General features: G+C 44.5%; 1 pseudogene; it reads right to left on the reverse strand.

The window, feature by feature from the left end:
* Positions 1 to 621: 621 nt before the first annotated feature.
* LOC115173117 (uncharacterized) lies at positions 622 to 25,228 on the reverse strand (annotated as a pseudogene).
* Positions 25,229 to 25,474: the final 246 nt, after the last annotated feature.

A 25,474-nucleotide genomic window follows, 5' to 3' on the forward strand; every position in this document is an offset into this window, starting at 1 on the left:
AAGTCCCGAAGAGCAGGAGTGTTGGAAGGGTTTTGTTCCGGCCCAGCTCTAACACAGTAGCTAGTAGTTAGCTAGCTGACAGCAAAGGTGTCAGCTAAAGATGACGCGCAGGAGCTTGCATGGATTTGTAGGTTTTCATATGTCGCCTTTGAGGCTAATTAGCATTTTAGAATCTGGGGGTAAATAGAGCGGAATATATTGATAAAAGTCACCTTGTCCGAGAGAGATTTACACGGTTATCAAAATGTCACGCCAGGGAAAGCCTACATGAAACACAGACCTTGTTTGAAGTGGTTGTAAAATCCCCCTATGGGAACAATGAATGGTGTTAAAACGGAGGCAGGCTCTGCTGATAAGGACTTTTTTTCTCTGCTCCTCTCATACAGAAGTAATAAAGGCCTAGTGCACCATTTTTTTATTTTCTTAAAAAAACATATATGTATTTTTTATTAATACTTTCTTTATTGTAATCTATCAAGGGTGGCTGCAGCACCCTCAGCACCCCTACTTCCCACGGCTATTTAAGTATTTTTGTTGTTGGGAACAGTAACATTAGTACTCTCCAAAAATATATACTTCAAGGATTTTTTTTAATATATATATATATATGTTTAGCTCACATAATATAATTTAAATGTGTGCATTATTGTGTCTGTAATATAATAAATGTGTCAAAAAACGAATGTAGACATTAATAAATGCATTTCTATATCTTTAAAAATATGTTTTACATTGCAGAGATGCCAAGATGGCTGTGAGGTGACTTCAATACAGTGCCCCCTGTCAGTCATCCAGGGTTTATACACATCATGTATGCAACATGCAGCAATCCACAGTATCCAAGGTATACTATCAAAAGTGCTATGGGCTTATAGCAGCCTATTCCCTGTGCATAAAATCTTCAATGGCTGATCTAATGACTCATTGCCTTGTTTTTCCCAACTCTTAAACTAACCCTCAAATCCTTTAAAATAATGCTGTCAAATAAAGCAAAGTACTGTACACAGTGAGTCAAACTAGCACTAGGCCTACAACATAGGCAACAAACGTGAGCTGGTAGATTAGTCAGCCCACCCCGGAGAAGTGAAAATTACATTCTCACTCCCAATTTGGATGTGCATTTTGCGCATCGGACATGCAGGACCAGCCCTAGCCTACAGGCCTACTGTTTTATAATAGATATAGATAACATGGGTTCTTGGTGGGCCTATTAAAACATAGCATTTTAGAGAGAAAGCATGCGCCTGATCCCACAGGAAATAGGCCTATGGGAGTTTTTTTTATGCTCTGGAGTTGAGAATATTACCGGTAAATCCAGACGCATTTTGATTTGCAGGAGGGGGGTGCACGAGTGTAATGTAATACACTGTACAAAGCAGATGGAAGCTGGCATTTTCCCGCTAGGGCACATTTGCGCATGTAAGGGATCCAATCAAGGTGATGTACTTCTTGAAGTTCATGGAGTCGTCAGCGTTCTGGTCCAGCATTGTCATCAGGTGCCCCACTTCAGGACCACCCTTCTGCTTATGTCAATGTAATATAGGATCACAAGAAAGACACAATATATTAGGATTTCTGTATTTAATTGTCATTCACACCGAATGGCTAGGACTGCAATATAGAATCAGTCAAAGATCAATAAAACTTCATTTCAAGTGGATTTTTTTCTTAAAATCATGACACATTTAAAGTGATGCTCCAGAGCTTTTGTATAATTTCAATCAGTAGTTTTGAAAGTGGTGCTCAAGAGCAAAAACGGGTCCCTGAAAATGTAGCAAAATTGTGTACTACGTCATCCATTTCATATGATATGTTACGTCCTCCGAATTCCAATTCGTAAAATATGTTACGAATTTGTAAGTGCTTAAGATCCCGGACTGCATCTTTAACACTAAAAAATAGCATTAGAATAGCATTTTCTATCTCATAAGGGAGCAGGTTCCCAGGCACATATTAAGGCTAGTCCTGGACTTTAAAAAAAGCATGCTCAATGGATCTTCATTTTTTAAAGTGCTTTTTAGTCCAGGACTATAGGCTTAATCGGTGTCCGGGAAACTGTCCCGAGGTGTTGCAATGACTCACCCCAGCAATATTTGGCAGCTTAGCCTTGATGAGGTTGGTTAGCTCTTTCTTAATGAGGGTCTTGGCATCTCCACTGCCAGCGTGCATGTGGATTGTCATGATGAAAGCTCCCAAGGAGGCTTCCAGAGGTCCCAGGGAGGCTTCCAGGGGTCTGGTGTCTGTGACTGATGGTGATCCTGGGGGTGGAAACTATTATAAGTAGGCTACTAGGCAAGTAGCTTACATTTGGAATGCCTTATGTTCTGCATAGAAATGAGTAAATAAGTATGTACGTACAGATGTCGGATCTTAATTTGACCACTTTGGTCAAAGGAGGAAAATAATCCTGCAGCAGGAGGATTTGAATATCTAAAAAAATATTTTGAATCGCCGCCAGGTGGCAGCAGAAAGCAGTGTTTGTATATGATGCAATATCGTACCAACATTGTAGGCTACCTTATGTAGGCTATGTGCAGGCTACAACGCGTCTCGTGTGAATTCTTATGTGTATTATAATACATTTACATATTTGTAGGGGGTATATGTATTTTTAGTTACGGCACATCAATTGTTACAGTACCAGGACCAGTCAAAAGTTTGGACACCTACTCATTCAAGGGTTGTTCTTTATATTGACTATTTTATATATTGTAGAATAATAGTGAAGACATCAAAACTATGAAATAAAACATATGGAATCATGTAGTAACCAAAAAAGTAGCCACCCATTGCCTTGATGACAGCTTTGCACACTCTTGGCATTCTCTCAACCTGCTTCATGAGGTAGTCACCTGGAATGCATTTCAATTAACAGGTGTGCCTTGTTAAAAGTTAATTTGTGGAATTTCTTTCCTTCTTAATGCGCTTGAGCCAATTAGTTGTGTTGTGACAAGGTAGGGGTGGTATACAGAAGATAGCCCTATTTGGTAAAAGACCAAGTCCATACTATGGCAAGAACAGCTCAAAAATGCAAACAGAAACGACAGTCCAGCATTACTTTAAGACATGAAGGTCAGTCAGTGCGGAAAATTTCAAGAACTTTGAAAGTTTCTTCAAGTGCAGTTGCAAAAACCATCAACCGATATGATGAGACTGGCTATCATGAGGACCGCTACAGGAAAGAAATACCCAGAGTTACCTCTGCTGCAGAGGATAAGTTCATTAGCGTTACCAACCTCAGAAATTGCAGCCCAAATAAATGCTTCACAGAGTTCAAGTAACAGACACATCTCAACATCAACTGTTTAGAGGAGACTGCGTGAATCAGGCCTTCATGGTTGAATTGCTACAAATAAACCACTACTAAAGGACACCAATAAGAAGAAGAGACTTGCTTGGGCCAAGAAACACAAGCAGTGGACATTAGACTGGTGGAAATTTGTCCTTTGGTCTAATGAGTCCCAGTTTGAGATTGTTGGTTTCAACCGCTCTGTCTTTGTGAGACGCAGAGTCTCCACATGTGTACTTCCCACCGTGAAGCATGGAGGAGAAGGTGTGATGGTGTGGGGGTGCTTTTTTGGTGACACTGTCTGTGATTGTTTTAGAATTCAAGGCACAGTTAACCAGCATGGCTACCACAGCATTCTGCAGTGATACACCATCCCATCTGGTTTGCGCTTAGTGGGGCTATCATTTGTTTTTAAACAGGACAATGACCCAACACACCTCCAGGTTGTGTAAGGGCTATTTGACCAAGAAGGAGAGTGATGGAGTGCTGCATCAGATGACCTGGCCTCCACAATTGTCAAGTGTGTGCGTACTGGTAGCGAAGTCAGGTGCAGGAGAGCAGAGATTTGTGAACAGGCGCACGCTTTATTGAGGCAAAAGTGCAAAACGCGCAAAACAGTCACAAGAATTATGTTTAACAATAAACATCTTTGTGAAATACCACGGAAAAAACAAACCAGTCTGGCGCGTCAACAACAAACACGTAACACAAACAATCTTACACAAAGACATGATGGGGAACAGAGGAGTAAATACATGTAGATTGATTGGGGAATGAAAACCAGGTGTGCAGGGAACAAGACAAAACAAATGGATACATGAAAAATGGAGCGGCGATGGCTAGAAAGCCGGTGACGTCAACCGCCAAACGCCGTCCGAACAAGGAGAGGAGCTGACTTCGACGCGTGGCTCCAGCGGTGCGGCTCCAGCGGTGCGTCGACACCGGCCTCGGGGACGACCCGGAGGGCGAGGCGCAGGGCGATCCGGCCAGCGATGGTGGAACTCACGCAGCAGTTCAGGGTCCAATACATCAGCCACCGGAACCCACACCTCTCCTCCGGACCATACCCCTCCCACTCCATGAGGTACTAAAGGCCCCTCGCCCGACGCCTCGAGTCCAAGATGGAACGGACGGAGTACGCCGGGGCCCCCTCGATGTCCAGAGGGGGCGGAGGAACCTCCCGTACCTCAGGCTCCTGGAGCGGACCAGCCACCACCGGCCTGAGGAGAGACACATGGAACGAGGGGTTAATATGGTAATCGGGGGGAAGCTGTAACCTGTAACATACCTCGTTCACTCTCCTCAGGACTTTGAATGGCCCCACAAATGGCGGGCCCAGCTTCCGGCAGGGCAGGCAGAGGGGCAGGTTTCGGATCGAGAGCCAGACCCTGTTCCCCGGTGTGAACACCAGGGCCTCACTGGTCTTTTGGCGCAGCGCGGCCTGCTGGGGGTGACCATGGGCAGCTTCCCAGGTCTCCTCCGCGCGTCTGAACCAATCATTGGACTACAGAGTGAAGGAGAAACAGCCAACAAGTGCTCAGAATATGTGGGAACTCCTTCAAGACTGTTGGAAAAGCATTTCAAGTGAAGCTGGTTGAGAGAATGCCAAGAGTGTGCAAAGCTGTCATCAAGGCAAAGGGTGGCTACTTTGAAGAATCTAAAATATATTTTGATTCGTTTTGTCACATCCTGACCCTAGTAAGATGTAATTTTCTATAGTAGAGTAGGTCAGGGCGTGAGAGGGGGTGTTTTGTGTTTTTCTATGTTTTCTATGTTTTCTATTTCTATGTTTAGTTATAGTTTTTCTATTTCTATGTTGGGGTTGTTTGGGGTTGATCTCCAATTGGAGGCAGCTGGTCCTCGTTGCCTCTTAAGTAGGGGTTTTTCTTCCTGGGTTTTTGTGGGTAGTTGTTTTCCGTTTTGTGAGTATACCTGACGAAACTGTTGGCTGTCGTTTTGTTGTTTGTTCAAGGTTTTTCATTAAAGCAAAGTATGAGCACTCTACACGCCGCACCTTGGTCCCCTTTATACGACCCTCGTTACAAGTTTAACACTTTTTTGGTTGCTACATGATTCCATATGTGTTATTTCATAGTTTTGATGTCTTCACTATTATTCTACAATGTAGAAAATAGTCAAAATAAGGAAAAACCCTTGAATAAGTAGTTGTGTCCAAACTTTTGACTGGTACTGTATGTTGAAGGAAAGCAATAGGCAGAATTAATTATTATAGCCACTGACCCCAGCACACATATGCCAGACTCAGCATGGGTTCGAATCCGGCCCATTGCCCTTTGACTCATGGATGAACATCCATTTTTGACGCATTAATTCCGTGTGGTTACAGTGTTAAAACAGAAACAACTCAAAGGTTAAAGGGTAAGTCTCAACCGCAATTGCAGCATTTGCCCAACCGCTTCAAATGTAAAAAAAAATGCATTCAGGTGAGAAGTTGTGGATGGGGGGGAATTGCTCATAAATATTCATTTTGGAGGTGGGTACATGTAGTTGCACCTGATCCTAACACTTTCTCACTAAAGCATAGACAGTTCGTTTTTTTAGCAACTATGGGGCAACATTTTTGCCATATTAGCATTGACATGAAATCAGTCAAAACACCTCAAAAAGACATGAGCTGTGTTTGTATACTCATACTAACCGTACTATTTGTGACGTAAATTAAGTATGTAGTATGCTAATTGGTCATAGTATAGATAGTTAGTATGCCAAAAGTTCTCAGATGTCGTGCTACATTCGCCAAAATACGAGGTAAAGGGTTTGGTACGTATGGTCAGTATGGTCAGGGGGTATAATATCCCTGGACTGTTTGAAATGTGTAAATAAACCAAGTCAATCGGGGGAATTGAGTTTTGTGCCACACTGACACGTAGGCCTATATGTGCATGCTGAAGGCAGTGGCCGTAACCGCTAGACCACCCCAGGCAACAATTTAACAAAATGTTGACTTTAGTGTACACTAGTGGAGACCAATATCTATCTTGCGTTATTAAGCTATGTAAAACAACGGTTGCTGATGTGTATGGCTGAATTTCATATAAATTGTTGTACATTTGATTGTTGCAATTATAGAACTTAGGAGAGCGAGAAAGAAAATGATTTTGACAGCAAGTCCTGATCCCAATGGCTCGACTGCTCCCGCATGGAGAGAAAGAGAGCTGCATATTCAGGGACTCAGGAGGCTCATTTAAATTTCCTGATGCAGAAGGAAAATTCTCCATGATAGTAGAGTGATCAAGTTAAGATACCACATCTGTATATACGTACATACGTACATATGTATGCAAGTAAGAGCTTACCACACGCAGAATAGACATGTTAAATTGATAACAGTTTAGTCAGACCGATGATATCACACAGGTAACTGACATTGCAACTCTTGTTTTGAATGCATGAACCATTGGGATATTTTTTTTACACATTATACAGGTCATAAAAGTGTAGTAAATAACAAAACTGTTATGAACGTAGAATGAAGGGATGATGGCGCACTCTTTGCTAGAGTGATGGAATCTAATTTGATTGGTCTTCAACTCCCTGCTCAGGATATGTGAGATGCAAATTATTTTAATGGCACATTCAGTAGTAAGGTGAAAGCAACCGACTGTTGTTAGGTGCCTCCTAAGAAGAGGTACGTGCAGGAGTCAGTAGCAGGAGAGCAAGGAATTCCAGTAGCACAATCGTTTATTGAATGTCCCAAACACGACAACGACAGGTGGGGAAACACACCCAACGAAGTCGCCACACACAGGGAAATAAACGTAACACACGGAGGAGAAACCTCTGCTCCTAAATACACTACCAAACGGTACAACACGACCGTGAGGGGAAAAAAAACCCTGTGGTGCAAACACCCAACCCTAGCAGAGCAACAACAGCAAAATAATCCCGCACAAAGAATAGCAGGCAGCGGAGGTAAATAAACCCACCGAAATTAACTAATAGGACACAGGTGTAAACAAAACAGACAGACACAAACGAAAAGGAAAAATGGATCGGTGGCAGCTAGTAGGCCCGTGACGATAACCGCCGAGCACCTCCCGAACAGGGACAGGAGCCACCTTCAGTGGAAGTCGTGACAACTGTAGACAAAAGTCGAGGAGTGAAGTCGGGGGAGGTTAATCTGCGGCAGCCGAAAGTTGGACACTGATGTGGTATTCCAACAGCAGGGCTCAATGCAACATGGTAGTGTTGCCATTGTTTATAAACGTTTTTCGTTGTCATGTCAAAATAAACATGTCTCCAACCCCCATATCACACACTCACAAACTCTAAATATATGTGTGTACAGTACATTGTGCTATCATTTGGTGAGAGAGAGCCTCAAATACCACATTCAATTGTACATATCTAATGTATACATGAATTGCGGCAATGTTGGTTCCTGTTTCAGTCACATCTGGTAAAACAAAAACACCTTAATGATTGGTTGACAATAGAGCCTCCCACAATGCAGGTGAGGGCTGCAGGATGAAGTTGGTGATGAGCAACTGCAGAACTTTTCAGTCAACTGCATTCAATACTTCATGACCTTTGATCACATGGTTTTTGTAAAGTTCATGCAGTCGCAAATTGGACATTTTTTGCCCTATAATGCAACACACTATGAAAGGTGCCCCTTCGAACACTCCCAAAGACTCCCTTTTAATTTCTATTGATATAGCCTAGTGCATCAAAACAGTGAATTCAGTCATTGTTTTCTTTTTTGATAACTAGGTTACTAGTGTAATCTTCTGGTACCCTGGTGTTTCTTGGCTGAGGCTACAGATTCAAAGGTAAGGCCCCATTCCGCCCACTTGGAAACCTCTTAACCCAGAGCTAAAGATCCTAATCACATTCAGTGCAGCGCATGTGTTATTTTACGCACACATTATTTTTAAGACATTGCTGTTGATCCAGGCTGTGGGTCCCTGGGATCATCTACTTTGCTCACATTCTCTGCTCTACTTGTCGAGAACCTCCCTTCACATTTTCCACTGTCAATCGTGAATGATAATTCTTCAAACTTTACCGGTGAAACGTCCATGTAGCATACCAATCAGTTTCATGGGGATATGCATTTATATCTTATAGGTCATAGGCTGCTTCGGCTTCGAAGTAGCCTACAGTGTTCTTTTAAATTATGTGCAGTGAGCAAATTTTTGAGAAGGTGGTGTTAACAAACTGCAGCATAGCCTACCTGTGTTTAGTTTCAATCAAAGAACATATTATGCCTAGTTGCACCTTGCACGCTGCTGTGTTTTGGCCACATGAGAGAAAAATGCGATCATCCTAAATGCGAACATCATCCTAAAAATTAAGTTAGAAAGAAATTAGGTGGTGTTTTTCTCTTACAGTAACGTTATAATATGCTATTTTATCCGGTTGTGTTATATAGAATACAGTGTCTTCAGAAAGTATTCAGACCCCTTGACTTTTTCCACATTTTGTTACGTTACAGCTTTATTCAAAAAAAATTTTTTTTTTTTAATTATAACCCACAGCAATCTACACACAATACACCATAATGACAAAGCAAAAACAGTTTTTTTGAAAATCTAGGCAATGTATTAAAAATAACGAACAGAAATACCTTGTTCAGACCCCTTGCTATGAGACTCAAAAACCAAGCCATGAGGTTGAAGGAATTATCCGTGGAGCTCTGAGACAGAATTGTGTCGAGGCACAGATCTGGGGAAGGGAACAAAAACAATTATGCAGCATTGAAGGTCCCCAAGAACACAGTGGCCTCCATCATTCTTAAATGGAAGAAGATTCAAACCACGAAGGCTGTTCCTAGAGCTGGGCGCCAGGCCAAACTGAGCAATCGGAGGAGAAGGGCCTTGGTCAGGGAGGTGACCAAGAACCAGATGGTCCATCTGACAGACCTCCAGAGTTCCTCTGTGGATATGGGAGAACCTTCCAAAAGGACAACCACCTCTGCAGCACCCCACCAATCAGGCCTTTATGGTAGAGTGGCCAGACGGAAGCCACTCCTCAGTAAAAGGCACATGACAGCCCTCTTGAAGTTTGCCAAAAGCCACCTGAAGACTCTCAGACCATGAGAAACAAGATTCTCTGGTGTGATGAAACAAAGATTGGGACACTTTGGCCTGAATGCAAAGCGTCACGTCTGGAGGAAACCTGGCACCATCCCTACGGTGAAGCATGGTGGTGGCAGCATCATGTTTTGGGGATGTTTGTCAGCGGTAGGGACTGGGAGACTAGTCAGGATCAAGGCAAAGATTAACAGAGTGAAGACCAGCAATATCCTTGATGAAAGCCTGCTCCAGAGCGCTCAGGACCTCAGACTGGGGTGAAGGTTCACCTTCCAACAGGGCAACAACCCTAAGCACACAGCCAAGACAACACAGGAGTGGCTTCGGGACAAGTCTCTGAATGTCCTTAAGTGGCCCAGCCAGAGCCCAATTGAACATCCCTGGAGAGACCTGAAAATAGCTGTGCAGCAATGCTCCCCATCCACCCTGACAGGACTTGAGAGGATCTGCAGAGAAGAATTGGAGAAACTCCCCAAATACAGGTGTGCCAAGCTTGTAGCATCATACCCAAGAAGACTTGATGCTGTAATCGCTGCCAAAGGTGCTTCAACAAAGTACTGAGTAAAGGGTCTGAATACTTATGTAAATGTGATATCAGTTTTTTATTTGTAATAAATTTACAAAAATGTCAAAAAATGTTTTTGCTTTGTCATTATGGGGTATTGTGTGTACATTGATGAAGGAAAAAGTGTCACGACTTCTGCCGAAGTCGATGCCTCTCCTTGTTCGAGCGGTGCTCGGCGGTCAACGTCACCGGTCTTCTAGCCATCATTGATCCATTTTTCATTTTCCATTGGTTTTGTCTTATCTTCCTACACACCTGGTTCCAATCCCATTCATTACATGTTGTGTATTTAACCCTCTGTTTCCCCTCATGTTCTTGTCAGAGATTGTTTGTTGTTATGCTCGTGATATTCGATTGGTGCGCGACGGGTTCTTGTACCCACGTTTATTTTATTATGTACTTTGGTTTTGGAGGTTTTGTTTTATGTTATTAAACTACTCCATTTATACCAAGTTTGATTCTCCTGCACCTGACTTCCCTGCTACCTACACACACAGCATGACAGAATCTCTGACCTAAAATATGAAGTCAGCAGGAGAAGGTACCCCGGACATGGAGGTGGAGGAGCGCGTCCAGGAGCATACGGAGAAGCTTTACCATCTGGGTGCTGCCATGGATCGCGTTGTCCAGAATATGGACCGCGGGTGAGACAGGGAGTTCTTCCAGTGCCTCCACCAGCACAACCGGGTTCTATCCTGAGCGCCTGAACCCAGTGGGATCCGTCTCTCCATGCCACAGGGGTACGACGGAAGTGCTGCCAACTGCCAGAGTTTCCTCCTCCAATTAAACCTTTATCTGGCCATGGTCCACCCAGCTCCATCGGACCGTGAGAAGGGTTTCGCCCTCATCGCGTGCCTCAACGGGAAAGCCCTGGAGTGAGCCAGCGCCGTGTGTGGAGAGGGAGATGCGGCATTGGACCATTTTGAGGAGTTCACCCGCCGTTTCCGGGCAGTCTTCGACCACCTACCCGAGAGCAGAGCGGTGGGTGAGCGCCTCTACCATCTGAGGCAGGAGACGAGGAGCTCCCAGGAGTTTGCCCTGGAGTTTAGGACCCTGGCTGCCGGCGCGGAATGGAACCACAGGGCCCTGATCGACCATTAACGTTGCAGTCTGCGCGAGGACGTCCGTCGAGAGCTGGCCTGTAGAGACACCACTCTCACCTTCGACCAGCTGGTGGATCTGTCCATCTGGCTGGACAACCTGCTGGCTGCTCGCGGACGTCCAGATCGGGGTTTGGTGGTTCCATCCTCCCGCACCCCCTCTCCGATACCCATGGAGCTGGGAGGGGCGGTGCGCAGGGAGACCGGAGAAGGTTCCCGCTCGTGCACCATCTGTGGCCGCAGAGGTCACACTGCTGGTCGGTGCTGGGTTGATTCCTCTGGGAATCGAGGCAACAGACAGGGCGCTCTGGCATCACCCAGAGCCCTCTGTTGCACATATATTTGTGTCTGTCACTTTTCCTGAATTTTCCCCGCGTTCCCAGCATAAGGCGATAGTAGATTCAGGCGCAGCTGGGAATTTCATTGATAAAGCATTTGCTCATAGTTTAGGGACCCCCATTGTACCCGTGGATGTGCCTTTCCCCGTTCATGCCTTAGATAGTGGGCCATTAGGGTCAGGGTTTATCAGGGAGGCCACCGCTCCTTTGAGTATGGTGACGCGGGGGGTCACACGGAAAAGATTAGTCTTTTCCTTATTGACTCTCCTGCGTATCCCGTGGTGCTGGGCCTACCCTGGTTAGCTTGTCATAACCCCACTGTTTCTTGGCCACAGAGGGCTCTCACGGCGTGGTCGCGAGATTGCTCAGGTAGGTGTTTAGGGGTTTCCGTAGGTGCTACTACGGTGGAAAGTAAAGACCAGGTCTCCACCGTGCGCATTCCCCCAGAATATGCCGATTTGGCTCTCGCCTTCTGTAAAAAGAAGGCGACTCAATTACCACCCAATCGACGGGGGGGATTGTGCGATAAATCTCATGGTAGACGCTGCACTTCCCAGGAGTCACGTGTATCCCCTGTCGCAAGCAGAGACGGTGGCTATGGAGACATATGTCTCCGAATCCCTGTGTCAGGAGTACATTCGGTCCTCCACTTCACCCGTCTCCTCAAGTTTCTTTTTTGTGAAGAAGGATGGAGGTCTGCACCCGTGCATTGATTATAGAGGTCTCAATCAAATCACGGTGAGGTACAGTTACCCGCTACCTCTTATCGCCATGGCGAGTCAATGCACGAGTCAATGCACGGGGCGCGCTTCTTCACTAAACTGGATCTCAGGAGTGCGTATAACCTGGTGTGTATCCGAGAGGGAGACGAGTGGAAGACGGCATTTAGTACCACCTCAGAGCATTATGAGTACCTCGTCATGCCGTACGGGTTGATGAATGCTCCATCAGTCTTCCAATCCTTTGTAGACAAGATTTTCAGGGACCTGCACGGGCAGGGGGTAGTGGTGTATATTGATGACATTCTGATATACTCCGCTACACGTGCCGAGCATGTGTCTGTGGTGCGCAGAGTGCTTGGTCGCCTGTTGGAGCATGACCTGTACGTCAAGGCTGAGAAATGCCTGTTCTTCCAACCGTCCATCTCCTTCCTAGGGCATTGCATTTCCACATCAGGAGTGGAGATGGAGAGTGACCGCATTGCAGCCATGTGTAATTGGCCGACTCCCACCACGGTGAAGGAGGTGCAGCGATTCTTAGTGTTTGCCAACTACTACCGGAGGTTTATCCGGGGTTTTGGTCAAGTAACTGCTCCCATTACGTCACTACTGAAGGGGGGCCCGGTGCGCTTCCAGTGGTCGGCTGAGGCGGACGGGGCATTTAGGCACCTGAAGGCTCTGTTTACCTCGGCTCCTGTGTTTGCCCATCCGGATCCCTCTTTTGCGTTCATAGTGGAGGTGGACGCGTCCGAGGCTGGGATAGGAGCTGTGCTCTCTCAGCGCTCGGGTACGCCACCAACGCTCCACCCCTGTGCCTTCTTCTCGAAGATGCTAAGCCCGGCGGAGCGAAACTATGATGTGGGGGACCGGGAGCTGTTGGCTGTCGTCAAGGCTTTGAAGGCGTGGAGACATTGGCTTGAGGGGGCTAAACACCCCTTTCTCATCTGGACTGACCATCGCAATCTGGAGTACATCCGGGCGGCGAGGAGAATGAATCCTCGCCAGGCAAGGTGGGCCATGTTTTTCACCCGTTTTGTGTTTACCCTCTCTTACAGACCAGGCTCCCAGAACGTTAAGGCAGACGCACTGTCCCGGCTGTATGACACAGAGGAGTGGTCCATGGATCACACTCCCATACTCCCAGCCTCTTGTTTGGTGGTGCCGGTAGTGTGGGAGCTGGACGAGGACATTGAGCGGGCGTCACGTGTAGAGCCCGTTCCCCCTCAGTGTCCAGCTGGGTGTCTGTTCCATCTGCTGTCCGCGACCGGCTGATCTATTGGTCCCACACGTCACCCTCCTCTGGTCATCCTGGGATGGGTCGGACGGTGCGCTGTCTGAGTGGGAGGTACTGGTGGCCCACTTTAGCTGAGGATGTGATGGTTTTAGATGCTGGGTTCTGGTGTAGGACGTGTTAGATCCTTCCCTGCTGCGAGAGTTCCACCGTCTCCATCCGGATCGCCCTGCGCCTCGTCCTCCGGGTCATCCCCGAGGCCGGTGTCGACCCTCTCCTTGTTTGGGCGGTGCTCGGCGGTCGACATCACCAGTCTTCTAGCCATCATTGATCCATTTTTCATTTTCCATTGGTTTTGTCTTGTCTTCCTACACACCTGGTTCCAATCCCATTCATTACATGTTGTGTATTTAACCCTCTGTTTCCCCTCATGTCCTTGTCAGAGATTGTTTGTTGTTATGCTCGTGATATTCGATTGGTGCGCGACGGGTTCTTGTACCCACGTTTATTTTATTATGTACTTTGGTTTTGGAGGTTTTGTTTTACGTTATTAAACTACTCCATTTATACCAAGTTTGATTCTCCTGCGCCTGAATTCCCTGCCACCTACACACACGGCATGACAGAAACACTTTTAATACATTTTAGAATAAGGCTGTAACGTAACAAACAAAATGTGATCATGCAGATATTGTCCGTGTTCGAAAGGATCAAAACTGCAATGTATCATGGGTAAATTGTGACTGACTGATCTACAAATAATAATGAGTCATGAGTCAGTCGGCAGTCTCCTGCAGTCGTTTTGATATGCTCTTGAACACGGCCATTGATTCAGCTTTGATCTAACTTTATTAAGCGAGCACCATTCGATATCCTGTTCTCTACAAGTGGAGTGGATTGAGACTGTGCGTGGAGTGAGGGGTCCGGCACATGTACAGAGGCTTTGGCGCCTTGGCTGATGGGAGCGAAGGTCTGGAAAAGTAAGATCCGCAGCAACTCTGTTTTTATATATAACTGCTGCTCACTCTCCCCTCCCTTCACATTTTTCTCTTTACTCACCCTCTTCTGAACCCTCAACCAAATGTATTGACATGATCATGTAGCCTCTGTACAGCAGAAATAAAAAGCCTGGACAATTTTTATGACATAAAGAAAAGGATACAACCCAGCTAGAACATAACATTCTGAGAACCATATGTTTCTTAGACCTAGGTGAGTGTGTGGTTGTCCTATGGTTATTTTGCTTACAACCTTCCCACAATGTTCTGCGATGGGTACAGGATACCCAGCTGGCACATAATGTTCAGAAAACCATACTGTATGTTTCTGAGATGGGAATTTCAGTACTTCAGCATAACGTTTCCTGGAGGTTTCCTCGTGGTTCTATTTAAAGTCACGTTCTCAGAAAGTTCAGAGAAAAATCTCGCGACACAGCACCTTCTGTGGTTCATCTACTTTTGTTTCTGATACGGCACGGCAAAGCAACACACAAGTTGAAAAGAATCCAACACATGCGACACACTGCACGCACCGCAACCTAGTCCAGCAGACGAGTCGCAGCAGTGCAGATTGCCTCCCATTGAAATGAATGGACTTCCGCCAGAACGCATACAGTTTACAGCAGTTGGTGTGCACAAGGCTTAAAGGACAATTCCACTCAAAGTATATTTTGGTATTTGTTTCATTAATCAACTGTTGATACAGTCCCAAAATGTTTTGCATGTCGGTATGATGCGTTTTGCCAAATGTGAACAGCGTCAAGAGCTCAGATACACATGAAAGCATGAAATGACTCGGGGAACTGATAGAACATCGCTCAGAGAGATGCACCAAAACAATATAACATTAAAAATAGGTGAATCTGTCCTTTAGTGTAAAGTAGAGAATCTCACACATGTGCGGGGTTCCAGAGAATTCGTACCCATAGCCATTCTTTTTTTGGCCTTATCTCCCCCTCTGCAGCAAAAGGCCTCCATGGGCCTGGCCTGAATCCCATCTCCATGGTAATGAGCATCCCTGGTCCCTGCTTATCCCAGGAGCTCCACAAAGTGTGTGGCATTTTATTTGCATGGTTTCTCTTTTTGTTTCCAGTTTGTATAATGTTGCAGTTGGAAAACAATAGGGTTTACATGTTTTTACACAAGCCATTATAAAGCACCTTATAGTTTTGTCTCAGAAATGTGCACCAAAATTCGTTAAGCCTATGATAGCCCTACCTAAGTGGTTCAATACATTTGGAAGGCTTCAACATATTTGGACGCAGCTTGATATAAAAAAAAAAATGCAGAAGAATTGAATAGACATTTTAAATGGTAGCCTAATGGGAAGTCGTAAGCATTCACAATACGACATGGGTGTACTACATTCTGTTCTCAAACATCACAAGACAGCAAGCAACCCGATTCCAATTTTGTATTGGCTACAGTGTTATTTAAAACATACATATCTGTTTCCTTAATGTCTAGGTGTAATACTATTTAGGCTAACATAACGAATTAATTACCACATTCAAAGTAGAAGAATAGGGCGATGATGGGTAGGTTGAGGAGGAAGAGACCATATATATTTTCTAGAAATAGCCTATAGAAAGGCCCATATAAAAAATATATATATCAATGTGTTACATTGAGCCGTGTTAAATGTTGGAATGGCATGAGTTACTGTGCTTGAATGTTGTGAGGGTATAGACCAAATTATGATGTAATAAGTGTGGTCTGACAGGTGGAAAATGCGGGCAAATCAGACACCTGAACAAAAATGGTGGCAATCTGTTACTGCCTGTATGCATCAAATGTAGCATATAAAATGTCTTAGACTAGAATAGACTACAACGGGAAAACAACAAAACATGTTAACACAGACCACAGACAGTATATAATTACTTACACTAATACGACCCAGAGCGTCCATCATAGAAGTGAGCGTTTTCAAAGCCGACTCTGCCTCCTTCGATGAATTATACATGATACCCCTACTGTTACTATAACAAAAATGCACGGTGCCATGAAGGCAAATACTGCAAAATAGAAATTCATAACTCCTGGCTGATCAGCGTATATAGATGGAATAAACCCTAATGTGTCATCGGGTTTGCGCAATAAGATTATTGAAACTGGACGCACGCGCGTAAGGCTATAGCCGTTTTACAATAGAAAAATGAATCCAAATGGAAGAGAGAAATTGAAATTTAAGGAAATGAAATGTAAACGACCATGTAAGTGCACACACCGTTCCAAATGCTGCGCTAATGTGACCCCCGAGCGCCCAGATGTCTCCCACCCTTCCTTTACAGAATCGCAATAGCCTCGACAATTCTGCCGATTCAGGGGTCTCTGCTATAGCCTACTATAATATAAAGGGGCGGGGGTGAGAAGGACTGCAGCAGTCGCAGCATGCGCAATAAACCAGAACTCTTAGTGAAGAGTGGACTCAATAAGAATTTATTGCAACTCAATGAATCAGATATTTTACATAACAAATTGCTACTGCTGTAGAAACACAATACAAAATAACACTGTAGTAGGCCTAGCCAGTGATCTACAGTGCATTCGAAGAGTATTCAGACCCCTTGACTTTTTCGACATTTTGTTATGTTACAGCCTTATTCTAAAATTGATTAAATCGTTTTGTTCCCATCATCAATCTACACACAATACGCATAATGACGAAGCAAAAACGTTTGTTGTTTTTGGTTGCAAAAAAATACAATAAAATGAAATATCACATTTACATTGGTATTCAGACCCTTTACTCAGTACTTTGTTGAACCTTTGCAGGGATTACAGACTTGAATCTTCTTGGGTATGAAGCTACAATCTTGGGGAGTTTCTCCCATTCTTCTCTACAGATCCTCTCAAGCTCTGTCAGGTTGGATAGGAAACCTCGATGCATAGTCTGGGCTCTGGCTGGGCCTTTCACGGACATTCAAAGACTTGTCCCGAAGCCACGCCTGCATTGTCTTGGCTGTGTGCTTAGGGTCGTTGTCCTGTTGGAAGGTGAACTTTCGCCCCAGTCTGAGGTCCTAAGTGCTCTGGAGCAGGTTTTCATCAAGGATCTCTCTGTACTTTGCTCCATTCATATTTCCCTCCATCCTGACTAATCTCCCAGTCACTGCCGCTGAAAAACATCCCCACAGCATGATGCTGCCACCACCATGCTTTACCATAGGGATGGTGTCAGGTTTCCTCCAGACGTGACGCTTGGCATTCAGGCCAAAGTGTTCCAATCTTTGTTTCATCAGACCAGAGAATCTTGTTTCTCATGGTCTGAGAGTCCATTAGGTGCCTTTTGGCAAACTCCAAGCAGGCTGTGATGTGCCTTTTACTAATAAGTGGCTGACGTCTGGCCACTCTACCATAAAGGCCTGATTGGTGGGGTGCTGCAAAGGTGGTTGTCCTTCTGGAAGGTTCTCCCATCTCCACAGAGGAACTCTGGAGCTCTGTCAGAGTGACCATTGGGTTCTTGGTCACCTCCCTGACCAAGGCCCTTCTCCCCCGATTGCTCAGTTTGGTCGGGCGGCCAGCTCTAGGAAGAGTCTTGGTGCTTCCAAACTTCTTCCATTTAAGAATGGCGGAGGCCACTGTGTTCTTGGGGACCTTCAATGCTGCAGAAATTGTTTGGGACCTTCCCCCAGATCTGTACCTCGACACAATCCTGTCTCGGAACTCTACGGACAATCCCTTCGACCTCATGGCTTGGTCTTTGCTCTGACATACACTGTAAACTATGGGACCTTATATAGACAGGTGTGGGCCTTTTCAAATCATGGCCAATCAATGTAATTTACCCCAGGTGGGCTTCTATTAAGTTGTAGAAACACCTCAAGGATGATCAATGGAAACAGGATGCACCTGAGCTCAATTTCGAGTCTCATAGCAAAGGGGTCTGAATACTTGTGTAACATTTTATAAAAACCTGTCATTATGGGGTTATTGTGTGTAAATTGATGAGGGATTTTTTTTAAATCCATTTTAGAATAAGTCTGTTAAATAACAAAATGTGGAAAAAGTCAAAGGGTCTGAATACTTTCCGAATGCACTGTATATAAACACTAGATTGCTGATGTTATGTGGTGGCCCTGAATATTGGTTCTGAATATAGGCTCTGAATATTGGTACTCCACAGAAGGACCAGTCCTCCATAGGAATGAATGGAATTCTACTGTACTGTATATACACTCAGCTTATTAGATACACCCATCTAGTACCGGGCAGTACCCCCTTTGTCTCCAGAACATCCTGAATTCTTCAGGGCATTCAACAGGGCATCCACAGGGATGTTGGTCCGTGCTGACACGATTACATCACGCAGTTGCTGCAGATTGGACAGCGGTACATTCATGCTGCTTACAGCCCATTCCATCTCATCCCAAAGATGCTCTATTGGGCTGAGGTCCGGGGACTGTGCAGGCCACTTAAGTAAACTGAACTCGCTATGATGTTCCAGGCAATGTTTTTCCACTCCTCAATTGTCGAGTGTTGGTGATCAGACAAATAACTGAGCAGTATAACAGTGGTGTGCAGAACGGCATGTCAGAACGCACAACTCGTCAATCTTTGTCATGGATGGGCTACTGCAGCCAAAGACCCCACCGGGTTCCACTCCTATCAGCTAAAAACAAGAAGAAGCGTGAAACCCGGTATGGTGTGAATCCCGGTATGATCGTCTGCTGCATTAGCCCATGAAAAACATAAAAAAACGTATTCAAGATGTCTTTGGTACATAATTGGTGAAGCCTATACTACAAAATTAAACAAATTCTAGTAATCCCATTTGAGTGTTGACTGTATTATTATGCATACATACTGGATGGACTGGTTACCTTATGCTACACTCCAAACGTTCTATCCATGAGTCTTGGAGAGAATGCGTAGGCCTAGGTGATGCTGTTGGTTCATTGATTGTGCAGGGCAGAGTTATTAGCCTACAATTATAGTGAGTTTGTATTTGATTTTGAATAGCCTAGTAATAGTGCATTTTTTATGTTTTCATAATTAATAGGCTGACATATTACCTTTAGCTGCAGAGTATCTCTCCACCATGCGTTTCCATCTCATCCTTTCCTTCATTACTTTCTCGTGCGCGCAGAGAGAGGGGTTGTCAACAGTTTTATGGAATATGTTTCATTGTGAAAACATGTTACCCAAACCGATTTCACTTGTTTCCCCAAATTAAGCACTGGGTAGCTGCAGGAACATTGTTGGAGAGCCCATGGCATACAGAGTTTGTCGGAATATCACCTGTGGCACAGCAGCGAGAGAATGCATGCTTTTCAAACAATGGTTGATGCGTGTAGTGAAATAAGTGTTCTTATAAGCCCAGCCATTTCTATATGCAATCCTGTATAGCTGCTGCTATACTGTATTTGTGCTAACATGTCAATTTCTTGTCAATCATTATCAAGCCAAATTTGACGATGAAATAATCATACAAATATTACAAACCATCAGTATAGGCTCGTAGGACTATGTGTGTTTGTAAGAGCCATTTTGGCCTACTTGTTGTGTTGTCTATAGTCTGTCTTCGTATATTCAACTTTGTACACTAGAGGGCATGGGTCACTGGTCACATATTTATAGGAACACAGGCAACAAGGAAGTAGTAAAGAACTGTACAGTATAACCTTGGAAATAACCTTGGAAATAATCATTAACAGTAGCACAACTATATCCCATGTGGATTACTGTTCCAAATTGGGGGGTTTTTCACCCCAAAGCATTTTAAAAATGGCTTTCATAAGTTCCCTGCTTTCTACCCTATTATTGTCAATGTAATCTTTTAAGATTCAGGCTAAGAATTTATTCAGCTTCTCCTGAGTGTCCTGTATGTCTTAACTGTGTGTACAATCGGAGAATCGTTCAGGTGCAGAGGGGGTGGAAAGTGAAGGAGCGTATATAGAACAACACCTGGCTTGTGACACTCCCCTTGATTCCATCCTCCACTTTGCCCTACCCTGTTCCCTCCTCTCAGTCTCTCCTCACCCTCATCTCTTTTTACGCTACACCCTTCCTGCATGTCCCTGTGTGACCTGACCTATAACGGTAGCTGCTTTAACAAATACAAAGATTTTCGATAGAATACTGTCACGACTCCTACCGAAGGTGGCCCCCCCTCCTGCTCGGGTGGTGCTCGGCGGTCGTCGTCACCGGCCTACTAGCTGCCACTGATTCCCTTTTTGTTTTCCCCCCTTTTCGTTATTAGGTGCACCTATTCTGAGTTGGGCTGATTAGCGGGCTTTATTAGCCAGTAGGCCCGCCTGCTCTTTGTGCAGGATTGTTTCATTTTATGCTGTGCGTGGTGACACGCTGTTTGTTGTAGATTTTCAGTGGTGCGTGTGTTTTGCGCAAGCTGTGTTTTGTCCCTTGTGTTTGGGGCACTTTGTTTTGTAGTGCGCTCTGAGCGCTGTTTGGGTTGGCTTGTCATTTAAGCCATTGTGCCTATTAAAGCCAATACCCTGCATCACTGCTTCCTGCACTTGATTCCTCGTCAACAAACAGACAAACTTCACACACCAGTCAGAGTTATACTTAAACTACATCTTTAATAATAAAAGCTTTGCAATAGCACTGACTTTCAACGATTCCCTATTTCTAATGAACCGTTGAGAGTGACAACACAAAAGTACAAAGATATTTTATAGCCAAGATACACACCTCTCAAACCTACATGACGAACAACAGATACATAGAATGGTCACAAGGTTAAGATTTGTATGAAAGATATCTATAATACATAGCAGACAGCATCTGCTATGTCAATAGTTTTCATTGTATTGACCAGAGTCTGGCCCTCCTACTCCAAACTGGAACCGTCTCTCCCTGGTACGGTATAGAACAGAACCATTAGCTCATCCAATGGCATAACTCAATTGTCAACTCTAGATACCCTCCATCTCAAGTAAACCCCTTCTTGACCCCACTCCTGGACAAGCTCATTGAGGGGAGTGAGTCTCTAGGTCATACACTATCCCAGGATAAGTGCAACATCAGTGAGGACATACAATGGTTCCATACACTGCCATACACCTCCCCCCAATGACAAAGGAGGGAGTGACTTGTGCACAGACATTGTGGAGACAAGTAATTGGTTCCCCATTAATCACGCCATCCCTTCACATGGTTTAAGAATAGGTAAAGACACATTCACATATGAAGACAATGTTCCATCCTGTCCTCTTCCCTTTCTTATATTCTGCATAGCACCAGAGACATGTAAAAGACAAGCCTGACCTCTCCCCTCTCTGGGCCCCAAGTGACTGAGCCCCAGCTGAGGGAAGAAGTGCAACTGCCAACACCAGAGTCCAAAGGGATACATTCTAATAACAAGTATATCACATAAGCATATTCTGCAGATAAGACATCTTAATTATCTATGTTACCCAACTAATTCTGATTCATCCGCCACATTACCCAGACACACTTGTCTAAAATGATGGATCATGTGAAAGAAATGCTACAACCCCCAGCCACTCTTGCCAAGTGGATGGATCTCTACAGAAGGTGTAAACGGTACAGCCAAACGTTTACTTGCATAGTAGCAATATCAGAAATAGTATCAGCATAAATAAAATTATTTACAGTGTGTACAACAACAATATCAATATCAGTGACAAATGAGGTAGTTATATGTATACAACCAGGGGTAAAGTGGCTGAGCAGCAGGATAAAGAAAAATAGTAGCAGCAACATATGGCGTGTGTGTTATGAGAGAGTCATTTGAATAGAGGCACTGCAGATAGTGCTGATGACTGGTCCGTCCGAACCATGCATGAACAAGGGAATCTATATTCGGATAGCATGTTTGTGTCCTGCCCTTGACTTTGGTGCAGGGCATGTGATGTCCATAGCCTCTTTGTCGCCAAACTCCCTGATCTTCTCAAAAATATAAGTTTGTCTAGCTGTGTCCAGTCCAGGTGGTGCTTGTAAAGGCAGACCATCTATGGGAGGAAGGATGTCAGCATTGCGTAGTAGCTGAAACCTTGTCCCGACTGAGTCCGAACGCTCCTTGGCGACAACAACACCAAGCTCCAGAGCATTGAAGCTGTAAAACAGGAAATAACCCAACAAATTGAGAAGACATTACAACCTTGCACAACATCAATTCACCTCCCAAGTTTAAGATGAGAAGAATAACCTCATACAATGCAAGGAAAATGATATTTACCTGAAGTGCTGGTACTGCTTGAACTGTGGCAGCGGCCTGAAATACGGAGTCAGGTGTTGTTGCCAGCCATAGCTTTCCACCAGCACCGTACCATCCTCCAGCCTAGTGGTTCCCAAACTTTTTATTGTCCCGTACCCCTTCAAACATTCAACCTCCAGCTGCGTACCCCCTCTAGCACCAGGGTCAGCGCACTCTCAAATGTTGTTTTTTGCCATCATTGTAAGCCTGCCACACACACTATACGATACATATATTAAACATAAGAATTTGTGTTTTTGTCACAACCCGGCTCTTGGGAAGTGACAAAGAGCTCTTATAGGACCAGGGCACAAATAATAATATAATAATATTTAATAATTTTGCTCTTTGTTTAACCATCTTACATATAAAACCTTATTTGTTCATAAAAAAATGTATGAATAACTCACCACAGGTTAATGAGAAGGGTGTGCTTGAAAGGATGCACACAACTCTGTAATGTTGGGTTGTATTGGAGAGAGTCTCAGTCTTAAATAATTTCCCACACACAGTCTGTGCCTGTATTTAGTTTTCATGCTAGTGAGGGCCGAGTATCCACTCTCACATATATACATGGTTGCAAAGGGCCTCGGTGTCTTAACAGATCGATTTGCCAAGGCAGGATACTCTGAGCGCAGCCCAATCCAGAAATCTGGCTGTGGCTTCTGACTTAAATTCAATTTTCACAGAACCGCTTGTTGAAATTTTGATGAGGCTCACTTGTTCAGATATCGGTAAGTGGACTGGAGGCAGGGCAAGAACGGGATAACGAATCCAGTTGTTACAATGATGGAAAGACCTGTGTGTTGTCCTTGTTAATGCAAACAGAGAAGAGCTCCAACTTCTTAATCATAGCCTCAATTTTGTCCCGCACATTGAATATAGTTGCGGAGAGTCCCTGTAATCCTAGATAGGTCAGTCGTGTGAGAAACTCGTCATCATGTAAGCGGTCAGACAAGTGAAAATTATGGTCAGTAAAGAAAACTTTAAGCTTGTCTCTCAATTCAAAAAAACGTGTCAATACTTTGCCCCTTGATAACCAGCGCACTTCTGTATGTTGTCAAAGCGTTACATGGTTGCTGCCCATATCATTGCATAGTGCAGAAAATACATAAGAGTTCAGGGGCCTTGCTTTAACAAAGTTAACCATTTTCACTGTATGTCCAAAATGTCTTTCAAGCTGTCAGGCATTCCCTTGGCAGCAAGAGCCTCTCGGTGGATGCTGCAGTGTACCCAAGTGGCGTCGGGAGCAACTGCTTGCACGCACGTTACCACTCCACTATGTCTCCCTGTCATGGCTTTTGCGCCATCAGTACAGATACCTACATGAGAAGCAGCTACGTTTGGCTACATATGGACCCCTTACTGGAATTCCCGCGAGAGAGCAACAGTTAATGTGATTGGATGTTAATTATTTGACTAGGCTGCCTGTATTTGACATTGTGTTGTTATTTCACTGAACACTAGATGGTTTAATTGTATTTTTGGCAGTGAAACAAGGCTACTCAGGTGAGGAAAAAACCTGTTTGAAAGTGAAGGTAGTTAAGGTCCAGACTGTAGCGGAGCTTGTGCATGGCCTGCCAGGCACAATACCAGAGCACAAACGTGTTCTTGTTTTGGCCACTGCAGTTGCGAGGAGTTGAAAAGTAGATGGGACCTGGCTGCATAGGGTCAGAAGGAAAGTGCACCTGTAAACCTCAAAAGAACATTAAGATAAGTGAATGAAAGGAAAATGTAACGTAACACGTAATATCATTTTTGAATGCATAATTTTCAGGTAAGTTTCACTTACGTACAAATGTGCAGAGCAGCAGCACTGCATACAGAAACATCATCTTTGAAACTAGAAATAATGACACAGCCTGACTACACGTACCTCTGGAAAATACAGAAATAATGTGAGATCAATAAAAGTAGTGGCAATCATGTTGGAGGTCAATTAAATAATCAAAACGTGTTTTTTATGCTTTACATACCAAGTGTTGTCATCAATTCCTTGTAGAGACGCCACACTGCTGCTTTTGTCACACGGGATGTAAGCAGCTTTCCACCAAAGTGTTTGTGTCCTGGGTGGCGTCCTCATAATACTATTGCATTATCCTCTGCGTAGTTGTTGATGAAGTTCACCACTCGCTGCAAGTACTCATGCTTCAAGTGTAACCTGTGCTTGCTTGGGTCAACTCTCTTTTTGATGCATAAGCAGAATCAGCGAAAATTGTAACCCTTTTCCCTTCTCCCATTTTACAGGCAGTGGTTAATGCCAAAAGTTTGGCCTGTTGAGCTGAGAAAGTATCTGATAATGGTTATTGTCTGTGAGTGGTTCTATTATTTTTCACAATACCAAACACTGCATCTTTCTTCCCTGTAGTTTGATCTATATATGCAGAACTGTCAACAAAAAGCTCCACGTCGGCATCAGTCAGGGCAGTGTCAGAGAGGTCAGGCTGGTGCACCTAAGCAAGAACAGTGGGCTCAAGTGTCAATTAAGAATGGGATAGTTCTTCCATGTATCCAAAGTTTGATTATTGGGTCTTTTTTCCCATCTTTGAATATGTACTGGGGACACTGGAGGAAAGGGTCTGGGTCTCTTCATTGCTGATCGTCAGGAAAATAGGAACTGTTGGTGTTCTGATTTCCTTGTGGCCAGACACCTCCTCTTCCCCCTCTCTGTGGTTGATTTCCTCCACGTCCTCCTTGGTGGCCAGGACCAGGCTGGTAACCTCCTTGTGCCTGCTGGGGAAGTGCTCCATAGGTTTGGGGTTGCTGCTGATATCCACTTTGTTGTTGGTATCCTCCTCTGTGTCCTCCTCTGAAATTTCCTCTCCCTCTTCGGTTCACTCCAGGTGTTGTAGCCCATCCTTGATATTGAGGATTTTGTGGACATTGGCTCCTCATGTGTCCAAATTGTCCACACCCCAGCATTGCATAGGTGGCATTCTGGGTGATGGTGGGCCCCATGGTTGTGGGTTCCCATAGGTCTGAGGGGGAAATTGTAC

This window comes from Salmo trutta, chromosome 34 (genome assembly GCF_901001165.1).
Source record: "Salmo trutta chromosome 34, fSalTru1.1, whole genome shotgun sequence".
Taxonomy (NCBI): domain Eukaryota; kingdom Metazoa; phylum Chordata; class Actinopteri; order Salmoniformes; family Salmonidae; genus Salmo; species Salmo trutta.